We start from the raw sequence: 15,504 nt of genomic DNA on the forward strand, positions 1-15,504 counted from the left end.
ACCAGGAACCATTCTATCTTGGAAGCAGCTTCGCCTCGAGCTATGTGCAAGTTTCCGCACCGTGAGGCCCGATGAAGTCACATCTTGCGATTTTCACGATCTAAGGCAAGGAAGCATGACCTTGCAAGAATATCTTCAGAGTGTCATGAAGCTTCGCGCAAGAGCAGCTAATGTTGCCGACCAGAGCATCATCGATTCGGTGGTGAAGGGGATCAACCTGGGACCGTGCGGAGAGTACATGTCCCGGCGCAAGCCGAAGACAGTCACGAAGCTGTTCGAAATAATGCAAGAATATTGCATATCCGTCCGTGCGAAGAGGAGAAGGCTCGAGGAGAAGAACGAGCAGAAGAGGTCGCGAAGCAGTGAGGGGTCCCATTCAAAACCATGGCATGCTGACGAGCCGAAGAAGAAAAGAACAGTGAACAACGTGTCCGAAGAAGAACCCCCCCGAGAGCATAGACACCATCACAGGGGTAAAGGCGAGAGGGACCGCCACGAAGAAAGATCCAACCGTGATGATCATCACCATCGTGAAGAACGACACAACAAAGGCCGAAGAGACAGCGTGTAAGGATCGATGGACCAAGAGGGGGGGTGAATTGGGCCTTTTTCAAATTTCTAAGACAAAGTAAAGCAACCTTAACCTATGCAATACTAGTAAGGCTCAATTCACCAACCGGCTAACTAAGCAAACTACACAAGCTAAAAAGAAAATAACAAGATATGAAACTAAGCAAGGTAGAGCTAAGTTATGATCTCTAAGGTCAAGCACATGAATAATTGCATGAAAGTAAGTGCTTGAAAGTAAAGAGTGGACAAAAGACGACCGGTTTTTTTCCCGTGGTGTCGATGTGTTGGCACACACCCCTAATCCACGTTGTAACACTCACTAAGAGTCTTTTCACCTCCCATGTCACCGAGACGAGGGCGCTCACTAAGAGTCTCCGTTCACCATCTCGGCGTGGTGGAGCTCAAACCACGTACAAACTTCTTCGGGCTCCCACAATCCTTGGCAAGCTCCGGAAGAAACACCTCAATCACCAAGATCGCCTAGGTGCTGCCAATCACCAAGAGTAACAAGCTAGGGCCTTCACTTGGGCAAGAACCGATCACCAAGAACGGATGCACACAAGCTTCTATCTACTCAAGTCCTTAGTCTTGCTTCTTGAATGATTGAATGAACAAGTGTGTGAAAGATGAAGCTCAAGGTGGCTCTCAACAATAGTATGAGTGTATGAATATTACCTGGTGTCAAGAGAGAGCAAAATGACCAATTGGAGGGGTATATATAGGCAGCTCACACGAATAGAGCCGTTGGAGAAAAACTACCAGAAAAGTACGCAACGCCGGTTAATCCGACGGTCCTCCAATTTGTCATCGTCGGTCTAACCGATGAATGTAAACTGCCCATTTGGAAAACTAGCCGTTACAACTCGAACAGATTAACCGACGTATCATCGGTTTAACCGATGAGTGTAGTTGTCCACTGATCAACGGAAAACCAATTCTTTGGACAATTGCACCGACGTTAACTCAAATCCATCGTCGGTTTAACCGGTGAGTATAACTTCTGAAATCCCTGGAAAAACCAACTCACTGGACAATTGCACCAACGTTAATTTTAAATATCGTCGGTTTAACCGGTGAATGTAATCTTGAAACACCCTAGAAAACCAACATTCTGGACAACTGCACCGACGTTAATTTCAAATATCGTCGGTTTAACCGGTGTATGTACTTGTCCAGACTCTGATAACTGTGTTTAACCGACGTATAGAAAAATGGAGTCGTCGGTTAAACCGGTGTATAGACTTTTTCTGATTTTGCCTTTTCTGATTTGAGTCTTGAATGAAATCCAAATATTCTTGAGATATAAGTTGAAAACCACTTATTTGAACTTCTTTAGAACCTGAGTGACCATAGTGTGCATCCATTTTTGATTGATCATGTCCATGCTCAAGTTACTTAGCCTTAACCCCTCTTAATAGTGCGACCTCTACAAAACTATGAAACCTATACTAACCTAAGTGTCCTTCTCAACCTTACGACACTTAGGATTAGAAAGATCTTTAGTCTTGTTATATATTTGAGTTGAATACCGAGATCGCCTTTTTGAATAATGAAATTGAGGGGCCTCTTTAACATATGACCAAATGAGCGATAATGTTTCATTGAGCTGCACAAACTCATTAGTCACAAAAATGGTTGTCATTATTCACCGAAACATACCTAGAGGGCCTAGATGCTTACAATCTCCCCCTTTTTGGCATCGAAGCACCAAAAAGGCGAGCTACGGGTCCTGCTGTCGCGGCACGGCGAGGAAGCGGTCTAGGTCGTCGTCGTCGTCGGACGGAGAACCCTCGGTGACGGACGGGAGCTGAGGGTCTGAGCTGACTGGAGGTGTAGCTGTTGTGGAGGCTCTCGTGCTGGCACTGCCTAGAAGAGGGTCCGTAGAAGTGGTAACCCGGTCGGCAGAAGAAGTGTCAATATCTGAAAGTCGTGACTGCTGAAGCTGCCGGCTGCATCGACTGCGGAACTATAGACTCCTCTCCTCCTCCTCCCCCTGAAAGTGGTGCCTGTGGTGCGACGGGGAGGGTGACTGACTGAACGGCTGACGGTGAGTCCTGAAAGAGCGTAGTCGCTGGTAGTGGTGAGAAGAGCGGACGACCGGCAGACACAAGGAGTGCGGACATCGAGAACGTGGTCTCCGGTGTCGTCGAAGTAGCTGGTGCTACAGTAGGGGCTGGAGCTGGAGTGACTGCAAGCTGAGGTGCTCCAATACCCTGAAGTCCTGTCTACTGCGGGGCGAGTCCGGTGTGAGTGTAAAGCTGTGTGATCATCCCGAACATCGCCATCATGCCCTGCTGCATCTGCTGGAACTGAGCGTCTGTCCTCTGAGAGACTCGGTCAATAAGCCCGACAAAACGCTCCTCGGCTGCAGCACGCTCTCGGGCAGGCTCCCTCTAAATGGCTACAAGCTGAGCCTCATGGGCTCTCTTGGCCTCCTCCTGTGCAATCCGATCCTCTTTCTGCTGAGTGACAAGCTGCTGAAGGAGAGAGGTGAGCTCGGACGGCTGAGTCACCTGGGACTCTGAGACAGTAGCAGCTGCTGGTGATGAAGGAGCTGGCTCTCTGGACCCTTCTGCCTCGTGGTCGTGACTGGCTGGTGCTGCAGGAAAGTACTCGTCATCCTCGGAGGAGTCTGACTCAAGCTCAGACCGGTAAATCTCATCATCTCCTCCGAGAAGATGTGCCTTGGATGCTAGTAGTGCCTCGTCCTCCTGTGCCACTCGGGCTTGCACCTCCCCCTCTAGGTGTGCCTCGTCCTGTATGTGTGGGACGTGCTAGGTGTGAGACCAAGCTCTGATACCAATTGTAAGGATCACCGGGGTGTCCGACCCTAGAGGGGGAGGGGGTGAATAGGGTCGCTAATCGCTTTCTATCCTAGGGCTCAATCTATTTACATGAGATAAACCTAACACGTCCTACGCATGCTAGTTATGACCAAAGTTTATCTATGCTACTCTCTACTTACCCCTAAAAGACTTGCAACCTATAGCCAATCCTAATCAAACTAACTAGGAAAGTAAAGCCACACAAGATAGAGTAAATGCGGAAACGTAATACGGTAAGTAAAGAGGTAAGGGAGAGAATATGCAAACTCCCGTGAAGACACCAAGACACTCGATTTAACGTGGTTCGGTTAGGACACCAAGTATTGGGGGATCAATTGGGGAGAAACATCTCCGCATATGTCGATGACATGGTTGTAAGAAGCAAAAAGAAGGAGGATCATATTCAAGATCTTCGCGAAACATTTGCGAATCTTCGTCGCCATGGACTCAAGCTGAACCCGGAGAAATGTGTCTTTGGCGTGCGAAGAGGCAAATTATTGGGCTGCATGATCACCAAAAGGGGAATCGAGGCAAACCCGGAGAAGATCGAAGCCATTAGGCGGATGAAGCCGCCTACCACAAGAAATGGGGTGCAGAAGTTAATAGGCAGGTTGGCTTCGCTGAATAGATTCATCTCGAAGTCAGCAGAGAAGTGCCTCCCATTCTTTAAGGCGCTGAAAGGCTCTGGCAGCTTAGAATGGGGGCGAAGAGTAAGCGAAGGCCTTCGAAGACCTCAAGCAGTACATTGAGAAATTGGCAGTCATGTCCAGCCCTTCGGAGAAGGAGTTGCTATTATACATCTCCACATTAGGTGCAGCCATAAGTGCTGCTCTCGTCAAAGAGCATGAGATCGAAGGGGCATTGACACAGGTGCCCATATACTTCGTTTCCGAAGCCCTAAACGGGTCAAAATTACGATACTCAGAAATGGAGAAGATGGCATATGCGGTGGTCATGGCAGCACGCAAGCTTCGTTACTACTTCCAGAGCCACAAAATCAAGGTTCCAACCTCTTTCCCCCTTCGAGACATATTTGAAAACAGAGAAGCCTCCGGCAGGATAGGCAAATGGGCTACGCAATTAGCCGAGCACACCATTGACTTCGTCTCCAGATCAGCAATCCAGTCACAGGTCTTGGCAGACTTCATCGCAGACTGGACCCCAGTCGCATCTTCGCAAGAGCAGCCGAAGATAGAAACAATATGGCAACTTGAGTGTGATGGGGCTTACCAGAGAGATGGAGCAGGAGCTTCAGCAGTCCTGACAGTACCTTCGGGTACACAACTGAAGTACGCAGTCAGACTTGACTTCAATGGGTGCACCAATAATATCGCAGAATGCGAAGGCCTTCTCTTGGGTCTTCGCAAAGCAAGAACACTGGGCGCACGAAGATTAACGATCAGGTCTGATTCGGAGTTGATCACAGGCCAAATAAACAAGTCAAACAGGGCTCTCAAGCCAGAATTGGCAAAGTAGCTGGCAGCAGTGCGAAGCATGGAGAAATACTTCCTCGGGTTTAGTATTCGCAGTTTCTCCAGAACGAAGAATAAGCAAGCTGATCAACTGGCGAAGGCAGCAGCGCAGTTCGATCCATTACCGCCAGATGTATTCTTCGAAACATTAAAGCAGGCCTCCGTCAATTGTGCCGAAGAACCAGCCAAATTCATCAACGCCATAACCAGCGAAGACCGGAGGGCCGCCATAATGGCCTATCTTCGCGGACACTTCGTCCCTGAGGATGAGAAGAAAGAGAAGAGAATGGCACTTCGGGCCAGGAATTACAGAATCATAGGCGAAGAGTTATACCGATGGGGAGTCTGCGCACCACTCCTAAAGTGCATCTCACGCGAAGAGGGCAAACAACTGCTTGAAGAGATACATGCAGGGATGTGTTCTTCGCACATCGCAACGAGGGCCCTAGTCGGCAAAGCTTTCCGCGAAGGATTTTATTGGCCATCGGCTGTGGCGGACGCTCACGATGTGGTTCGCACATGTCCAAATTGCCAAAGGCACGCCCCATACAATAAATTCCCACCCTACGAGGTGCAGCTACTGCCTCTGGTATGGCCCCTCGCACGACGGGTCATTGATATTATTGGACCACTGCCTAAAGCTCCAGGAAACTACAAGTACACTGCTGTGGCGGTAGAGTACTTCTCCAAATGGGTCGAGGCCAAGGCACTCAGGGATATCACAACAGGAGCCCTACAAAAATTCTTTTGGCAGAACATCGTCTGTCGCTTCGGGGTCCCGAAGGAGGTTACAGTGGACAATGGCAAGCAGTTTGATTGCGCAACTTTCCGGGAGTTCACCACTCAACTTGGCACCAACTTATGCTTCGCTTCGGTCTACCACCCGCAGTCCAATGGCGTGGTGGAAAGAGCCAACGACATCATCTTCGCAGGCATCAAGAAAAATATCACTGAGTTGCCAAAGTCCTGTCGCGCGAAAGCCGAAGGCTAATCGCGAACCTCTCCGGCAAAATAGCCGAAGAAACCTGTGCAAGCCCTCACGAGCAAAGCCGAAGGCAAACATGTGCATAATTAAAACAAGAGGCCGGAGGGGCTAAAACACGTTTCATAGTCATCATCCTCGCCAGTCGAGCGAAGGGGGGTAGCGCTTCGCAAAACAAGAAATACGCACGACGCCGGTGAAGATGAACGAACAAAAAGGCGTTTGTAACCTCGCCCACGCAAAGGGGGGTGGCGCTTAATAGAATATATTTGTGCACAGTCGAAGGATAAACGCCAAAAAATTACATAATTTATTACTCACAAAGTACAGGTTTATTACACCGCGAAGATACCCCTCGCGCGAAGGCACGAAGAAATAAATTACATAGTTACATCCGAGGCCTCTTCCTCGAAGACTAGGCGGTCCACCTCAGATATGATTTCCCGGACCGCCACATCTATTATTTCTTCGGCTGTCCGTCAAAGAAATGCTTCGAAGTCGTCCCCTGAAACCGAGGGCAACACAAATTAACTAGAGCTCTCGTCGAAGATGCCTTTGCGTCGATACATAAATTCATGAGGCGACAGGGGCTCTTCATCCACCGGCTCTGGCTTCGGCTCATGGAGACCGGCGGGAGCACTGTATGGCCTATCAGTATCGAGAATCCGCTTTATTTCGCGATGAAGCACGCGGCCAGCAAGGATCTTCGCGTGTTTTTTTGGATCACGCTGAAATTCGGTAAAAAAATGCTTCGTATCGGCGTTCCGAAGGTCGTAAATACGAATATGGAACTTTGCCCAGGACGCACTAGCGACATAGAAATCCCCTCGATTGAGCTTGCGAGGAAGCACGCCTTCGGTCACCTGCGTAGGGGCCAACACAGGGTCATGCGCAGGCACCGAAGGTGTTAGCTTACAAAAGTAATAATTACAACCAGAAGACCCCTATACAACAGCCTACAACGACCCTCACACCTCGCCAGCCGAAGGACGAGAAGAGGACGCCCTTGTCCGGTCTTCGGGCGCCGGGGCTCCGTCACCAGGTCCTTCTTCGGCAGTCACAAATTCTTTGAGGATGGGCTCCGTGATGGCATCAGCCATGGCCTGGAGCTGAACGATGCCAACCAGAAGTCAGCGGGTTTTTCGTAATAAAGAAGGTTTCGTAATAAAGAGAAGCGCAAACAATCACCTGGGGCTTCATCCGCTCGACTTCACGATGTACAAGGGCACGACCTTCGCCCTTGAAGAAGCGCTCCATGAAGTTAACGGCGATGTTTTTCGCCAAAGCCGGCATCATCTCCGGAGAAACAGCTTCCTCGCCCAGCCAGCTGAAGGATGAGTCACGAAGGGAACGAAGTTGAGCCTTCGTCACCCCGCTAGTATGTCCAGCTTCGGAGGGAAAAATACCGTACACTGCGGCATTGAGAGTACGGACGGCAACCAAGGCACTGATATCTTCATGGAAATGCGCCCCGGCGTCCAGCATGGCGACGCAAGCACGAAGCCACTAGAAAAAAGAGCCCAGGCCAACTGTGTCGGTGCCCTCCGGAAACATATCCGGAGCCACAAGCCCATACCTGGCGAGGAGGTCAGGGAGCTCTTCCCGCAACTTCTCTGAGCCGGTCTTTATAGCTCTTTAAAGGTGCGGAGCTGTTTTTGCATCAAATCGCGACGTTTCTCAGCGTCTTCAGCAAGCAACTTGGCGGCCCTCGCGGCATCCTCTGCCTTCACCGCACGATCAGCAGACGCAAGCAGCTCCGTTGTAAGAGTCGCCGTCTCCTTAGCAGATCTGTCCAGGCGCATTTGCAGCTCTGCTTTCTCCTTTTCCAGGGAGGCCACCTTCGCCTCCAGGTCAGCAACAACAACTTTTGAGCTATCCTCAACCGCCAATTGCCGGGCAGCACAGCGCGCAGCCACGAAGGCCTTCAGCGACAAGTCTTGGGCGCTCTCTAGGATGTTACTTAGCCCACTCCTGATCAAGTCTTTTTCCATGAGGGGGAAGCAGAAGGAGTCCCCCGCCGCTGCTAAAAGCCCACGTTCGCGGTCCCCGCTCTCAAAACGAAGAGATTTAACGATGTTCCTGCCGAGGCGCATAGCAGTGGGCTTCGCACTGAGTTCCAGAGTAGCAGCTTCAAGATCAGCGTCACGAACAAAGAAGCTACTGCTATCCGATGAACTGCTTGACCCTTCGCCGCCACTCCTTTTTGTCCCGGAGGAGGATGCGGACTTCTCGGCCGAGGGTGATGCTTCGGCGTTTTTCCCGGAAGGCACTTCGGTTTCTTTGCCGGAGGTAGGGGCTCCGCATGGGAGAGACGAGCGGCGGGGGGAGTCGACCACGACGTTGACCTCCTCGATGTCGCCCTCATCTTCGCTCTCCAGGGCGGTGCTGAACTCAAGGTCCAGGTCGGGATGGACCGCCCTCAGCGGTACCGCCACCTGTGGAATGCCGAAAGGCATTGCCTCGGTAGGTGGACGGTTGCTGTCTTCGCTCCCACCATCCTCGGATTCCCCTTTGCTCCGCAGGGGTGATTGCTGCAGGATGTCATCCAGGATCCAGCTTTTCTTCGTCGGGGCCGCTGAAGAGGACGCCCTCTTACTTTTTGTCTTTTCCAAGGCCTTCGCTTTCCCCGAGGCATGTGCAGGGGCGGCGTCCTGGCCCTCCGCAAGTTTTACCTCGGTCGCCCACTGAGGAGCAGAGAGTCCCAAGGCATGAAATACCCGATTCTGGCGGACTCTGCTGCGGTGAGCCACCAAGGGCTTGTATTCGTCCCTCAAAACTGATCCGACCATCTCGTTGGCCCGGCTCTCGATAACGGCAGGATCTACCCCTGCATTGCCGAAGAGGCACAAACCATCTATAACGTAGCGGGTAGCACATCTTAACAAGAATCCAAGCACAAGAACTTACGATCGGCCCGAAGGCTGAAGACGGCCGCGAAATCAGGCACTGGAATACCTTCGATCAAGCGGTCCTCGGCTAGCTAGCTGGAAATGTCCAACCCAAACCTGACGGGGAAACAACCGCACACGACGATCTCTTCGATGACATCACGTGTGCTGAAAGTCTTGGACAATTTCCGCAGCAGGGCGAGCAAAGACTCATCTTTGGCGCGGACATGACAGGCGACTTTCGGCACCTCGCCAAGGGCAGGAACGTGGTCGATGACGAGTGGATGGGTCTTCGTGATGGGATCCAGCATCACCTTGTGATAGAACTAGTAGGATGACCAGTCGTTGGCCCACTTGTTCTTGCTCGCGGCGACTGGGCACGGGAGGTTCTTGTGGAAGGCGAAGGTATAGTAGCCATATTGGGGAATGGCCGATATCTCCGCACCTCCGGCCGATTGTACGGAAATCTTCTTCGGTTGATAGTGTACCCTGAAGGCACGAGCAAAGCCTTCGGCGCTTGGAGAAAGGCGGCAGGTCTTCGCCAGCCACATGTACAAGTTGAGCCGCACGATCGAAGTAGGAGTCATTTGATGCAGATATACCTTGAACAGCCTAAAGATGGCCACTACCACGGAGTAGAGGGGCATCCGAAGACCGGCGATAAACAGATGGCGGAACACGATCACTTTGTCTGCGCGAGGATGAGCGACGATCTCACCCGTCGATGGATCCCTGACACCATCCGCAGAGATGAAGACCCGACGAGCCAGGTCGTCGAGGAGGGACGGAGTCATCTTCGACAAGCCGAGCACAGTTGTTGTCGGTCCTTTTGATTGATCCCTCTTCGGAGCCATCTCCGAAGATGCAGAATGTTCTGAGATCGCCACCCTTGAAGTTCAGCACCAGAATAGTTCGAAGAAAAATGAGCTCAGAACCTTCGCCAAAGGAAAAGAACCTTCGCCAAAGGAAGAGCGAGGAGGCTGGGAAGCAAGGGTAGTGAAAAGTAAAACAGTCGTGTCGCCAGTATTTATAGGTGGGGGGGGGCGAGCGAGTGGAAAATACGAAAGAACCCCGCGCTGCGCGCGTAAGATTTAAGAGACCGAGGGGCAACTCTGTCTTTTCAAGTTTACGAAACAACGCAAGGTTTCCCGCCAAGAGTTTGAATCCAATAATTTGGGTGCAAGCTAACAGTTAAGAACATGAAAATTTTGCTTCCTCCACCAGACTACAACTTTTTTCGCAGGTGAACATGGACTATGCTTCGCTGGCCACCATCGCGGCGCCCAGCTCGAAGGGTGGTGCTTCGGGACGCACACGGCGCCCACAGAGTCGAAGCCCCGCCCCTCTCGAAGATCGGACCGAGGCTCCGAGGGGCTACAGTTGGGGACACCACCTTCGGTGCGATCGCCGATGGTGCACGAAGACAGGAAGTCAAGGACTCTGAAGCCGATGCTAACAGCAAGCACGAAGGTAGCCCGTCTTCGCTCGCCTTCAGGTAAGAAGGCGAAGACAAGACACCAAAAGCACTGAAGCCGACGCCAGGAGCAAGCGCGGAGGTGGCCCGTCTTCGTTACTCTTCGGGTAGGAACGCGAAGACAGGCAAAGACCGGGCGACGCCAGCATCATGGTAGGGAGTGGTCAGTAGGCCCCGTGGTCTTCGTCGACCAGGGTGAAGAGGACCGTCTGGGGTTGTGGGCCTTTCTGAGCTGTACCGCACCCACACTGTTATAGGGAAATCACGTGTACGCCCGGGAATATTAAGGGAATATGACTGTTGTAAGGGGGTAAAAGAATAATGATACATGGGAGGCATAACGCCACCTATAAATACCCCATGTAATGTTCATTGATGGGACACATTGAATAGAGAGAGAACCTTTCCTCCTTGTTTTGCGTGTTCATTCATTACTGTTGTAGTGTCCCTCCGTTCCGGAGACACTCTCCACCAACAAGAGATGCGGTGAATATAGTTGTCCAGAAAGCCCGCAGCCCGACAGCCCGCCCGAAAGCCTATTTTTTTGCCCAACCCAAGCCCGGCCCGGCCTGGACTGTTCCGTGCCTGGCTAGCCCAGCCCACTAGATAGTGCCGGGTCTGGGCCGCCACCCCAGCACGTCGGGCGGACCGGCCCGGCACGCGGGGAGCAGGCAGGCCCGATAAAGGCCCGTTGCCACAATGGTCAAGGATACGTGGGCGTGGCAAGCTGGCAGCCCAATATGCCCCCCAGGTCGATCTCTCCAGATTCCGCCCGTTCTCCCTCCTCGGCTTCTCCCTCCGCGCATGGCGCATCTGCGGACCGCAGGCCGCGACTCCGCCCCCTCCTTCCGCGGCTCTGCCCTTCCGGTGAGTCGGTGACCAGCGCGGCGCCGCCGCTCCCCCTCCTCTCCACCTCCGGCGCGGCTCCCCCTCCTCATCTCCTCCACCGCCGGCGCCGCTTCCTCTCCTCTCCTCCACGAGCCGGCGTCGCTCCCCCTCTTCTCCTCCACCTCCGGTGCCGGCCCCTCCTCTCCTCTACCATCAACGCCGGTCACCAGCTCCACTCCCAGTCCACCCGAGGGAGCTCCTCTACAGATCCAGGCAATTCGCACCTCCATAGATCCGGGCGGCTGGCTCCTCTACAGATCCCGGTGGCCGGCGGCTCCATCGGACCCCGTCGGCTCCACTACTCCACCGGGCCTGGGCGGGCACGGGGCTCACTGGGCTGGCAGTGCCAACCGGGCTGGCACAGCACGAAATTGGCCTGTGGGCTCGTTGAAAGGCCCTTGTTTGGTTTTGGTAATTGAGTGACAACTTAGGTGGACTGATAAGTGTTTATGTTGAGATACACAGGAGATTAGTCCACACAAAGACACTAGTATGAGCAACATGTGCCATGGAGAAGAAATAGCTAAGGGTTGATGCTATGCTCATATAGTGTGATCAAGGAGCTCATTGTATATGAGACATGACATAGAGTTATGTGACCAAAGTGGAGAAGATCAAGACAAGACTTGGCTTGATGGACCGGTTGCAATGGAGAAGGGCAAGTCAAGGCTTTGAAGCGAGGGACCGCGAGGCGGTGAAGCTTGGGCAAGATTTGGCGCCGATGGACCGAGGCAACGGTGAAGAGCGAGCAAGGTCAAGATCGATGGACCAAAGAGGTCATGTGATGATATGATCATATCATTCAAGAAAGATCAAGCCAAGTGTTGACTCATGATGATGATCAAAAGGCTTGATGGAGTTTGGTGCTTGTGTGGCATCAATATTTGGGAAGATGAAATGGAATGCGCAAGGCAAAGGTATGACTTGTAGGACATTTCATTTCACCGGTCAAAGGTTGTGTAAAGAAGTGCATGACCGGATTTAGGATAGATGGCCGTACTATCAAGAGGGGCAAACTTGTTTGCATATCGGTCATCTAGAGCCACTTGAGCGATCTAACATTGTGATGTTGCTAGGATCGAGTGGCGTGGTGAGATCAAGTGAAAATCCTTTGAAAATGTTTGTGAAATGCTAACACACATGCACATGGTGTTGTTCACGTGGTAGTGTTGGCACATTTGCAAAGGAGAAGGTGTTGGAGTTGATGTTGATCAACTTATGGGAAAAAGAATTAACGGGCGGACGGTCCGGCCCTGTTGTGCGGACGGTCCGCTAGTATAATTCATTTTTGTCCAAAGAGGTTGTTTCTCTGGCTTGTGCTGAAAGGTTGGACTGTGGACGGTCCGGCCCATGGGCGCGGACGATCCGCAGGTCACTTAACAATTTGACTAGAGACGTGTTGGGTCTCTGGTGGGTTTTAAGAGTGAAGGGCGGACGGTCTGCCATTGGGGTGCGGACGGTCCGCCGGTCAATTGAGAAAATGTCTAGAGACGTTTTTGCTTCTGGTGGGTTGCACGTTGTGAAGGGCAGACGGTCCGCTCAATGGGTGTGGACGGTCCGCCCCTCAAACTTTAAGTTTGTCCAGAGACGCTGTCTCTCTGAGTGCTCGGAGTATCTGAACGGCAGACGGTCCGCCAATAGGGCGCGGACAGTCCGCGAAGGGCTCTAACGGACGACTCTGGCACACAATCATTGCAGTTCTAGCCGTTGGTTTTGAATGGCGGACGGTCCGGTCTCTGTGAGGCGGACAGTCCGCGAAAACTCTGTTTTCACAGGATTTGAGTGTAACGGCTAGTTTGGGGCCTCCCTCTATAAATAGAGGGAGTGGCCGGCCATTTGAGGTGGCTGAGCACCTTGGGGACTTGGTGTCCATGTGTGAGAGTGCTTGAGAGCCCTCTACTCACTCTAACTTGATAGTAATCATCCGATCGAGTGAGAGAGCGATTCTAGTGTGATTGCTTTGAGAGATTGCATCGAGTAGCACTAGGTGATCGTGTTGCAAGCCGGTGTGCTTGTTACTCTTGGAGATTGCCACCTCCTAGATGGCTTGGTGGCAAGAGGCTCCGTTGAAGCCCGCAAGAAGATTGTGCGGTGCTCCGGAGAAGAGATTGTGAGGGGTATTGTGCTCACCCCGCGGGAGCCGCGAAGAGAAACTCTAGTTGAGCGAGACGTGAAGAGCAACTAGTGGTCCGGCCGGATCATGTGCTAGAGCTCGGTGTGAGCACTCCACGTGGGAGAGTGTGACTTGAGAGTCACCACTAGCAAGAGGATCGGCGGCAACCTTGGAGGTTGTCTCAACGGGGATTAGCTTGGTGGCAACCAAGTGAGCCTCGGGATAAAAATCACCGTGTCAATCTTGTCTACTCTTCTCGGTGGTTTGCATTCTCTAAATCATAAGTCTTGTATTTATATTCATCTATATCTTGTGCTTGTGTAGTTGTTCTCTAGTGATTAGTTAGCTTGTGTAGCTTGCTAATCATCTTCTTTCTTGTGTAGCTAGAAGTAGAGATCCTAGTGTAACTAGTTAGCTTGTGTAGCTTAATTAGTTGCTCGTGCTTAGATTGTGTAGCTAAGCAAGTTGAGCGCTTGGATTTGGATTGTGTATCCTTGTCCTTGAGCATCTAGTGAGCTTAGGTTTGATTTTGTGCTTTTGTTCATTTGAATTGTGTAGGAGCTCCCCCGGTTTGTGAAATACTAGTGCTTAGGCTTGTGTGACTTGGTATTAGAATTGTTAGGAGAGCTCTTACTAGCTTGGCACTCCATTTGCTTTGTGTATGATTTTTTTGAAGGTGCCTTAGAGTCATAGTTAGAGGGGTGAAGTCTTGGCTAAGCGAATAGTTTTAATTCAGTATAAGTTTCGATTAACCGGCGCAATTATTTTTAGAAAGGACTATTCACCCCCTCTAGTCCGCCATCTCGAACCTACACCCGTGCCTGGGCCGTTGCTGCAGCCCGTGGGCGAGCATGGCCCGGCACGGTGGACCATAGTGCCGGGCTAGGCCCGGCACGAAGTTTACCGGGCCTAGCCGGGCTCAGGCCGGGACCGGGCCAGGCCGGGCGGCCTGAATGGACATCTATAGCGGGGAACAACTCAAGTATCCTAGAGTGCAGCAGTTTGTGGCCCCATTCGACCATTCCTACTCATCGGTCCGCTAAAAACTATCCAGCGTGATATCCAACCAACGTGATATCCAACCAACCTTTGTGGCTGCAAGCTCAGCATCTCTTGACAAATGGAAGCACAAACCAATTGATGAAGGTCAACTCAAGTATCATAGGTTCCAAACAAAAAAAAAAGAACTCAAGTATCCTATTCGGCTGTTCCTCCTCATCGGTGACATCCAACCAACCTTGAAGCTGCCAAGCTCAGCATCTCTCGACAAATAGAAGCACAGACAAAATAAATATTCTTTCTGGAAAACATCACAATTGCTAGCATGCCACATAGAATAATATTAATATAATACAATTCTAAAAAGCAAACGACAAAATAATGCTCCCGGCGGGGCTTGAACCCGCGACCTTCGGCTCATAAGACCAACGCTCTAACCAACTGAGCTACGGGGGCTGTTGTTTACATCTTCTCTATGATTTTTCTAGAATTGACATTAATTACAATCTGAAACTCGCAGGTATCTCTGTATCGAGTATCGTGCTGCGATTGAAACCATTCCAAATGAAGATGTGACAAAATCTGACGAGTATGCACAGATAGAGTTGTCTTGCCCCATCACCATCTCATCGTTGACGGCTCTTGTCGCCAAATAATCCGCATGCAACCTTCGTCATCTGGGCCAAAGATCATTTGCTGAAAGTATATGCCGCCAATTCTTAAACCCGTCCCACAATGCCACATAGCCTATACTATTAAAATGCATATTTTTTATCTATAGATTTTATTAATGTACTACTGAATGTTCAAATCATTCTAATAATAAGCAAGTATGAATTTGTGATGCATTATAAATATCCACGCAGTGGTGTATCCATGCATTATTTTTGCTTGCCCCTGGACGTCGCCACAATCATATACTCTATGTGATGAGGTCCCGTGTTTTGTGCAAATGTGGTAATTTGTGTTTCCAGTTTAGCATATGAATACTTATTTTAAAAGTTTAGAGCCTGATTGGTATCAAAATCTACCTCCTTTGGTGGGAATCCAAACAATAACCCCACCTAATAACCAAGTGTTATTATAAAATTGCCAGATTTTGATAAAAAAGGATTAGTATGCCCACATTTTGGCATGATAAATTTTGGTATTCAACCAAGCAAACCCTTAGTGGCCTGAATGACATAATAAGTTTAGAGGTCTAAATGTATATTTTAAATATTTAGTCACCTAGATAACACTACAAAACAAGTTATGCAACCTCTTTCACGCTTTAGAAATTTGTTGTTACCT

The 15,504-nt window shown here is 50.8% G+C and overlaps 1 non-coding gene across 1 annotated transcript; it reads right to left on the bottom strand.

Moving 5' to 3' along the window:
- Positions 1-14,593: 14,593 nt before the first annotated feature.
- Positions 14,594-14,667, bottom strand: TRNAI-UAU. Its single transcript has one exon. It is a non-coding gene; the product is annotated as a tRNA-Ile (tRNA).
- Between the last annotated feature and the right edge of the window lie 837 nt (positions 14,668-15,504).

Source organism: Panicum virgatum, chromosome 3K (genome assembly GCF_016808335.1).
Source record: "Panicum virgatum strain AP13 chromosome 3K, P.virgatum_v5, whole genome shotgun sequence".
In the NCBI taxonomy this organism is placed as follows: domain Eukaryota; kingdom Viridiplantae; phylum Streptophyta; class Magnoliopsida; order Poales; family Poaceae; genus Panicum; species Panicum virgatum.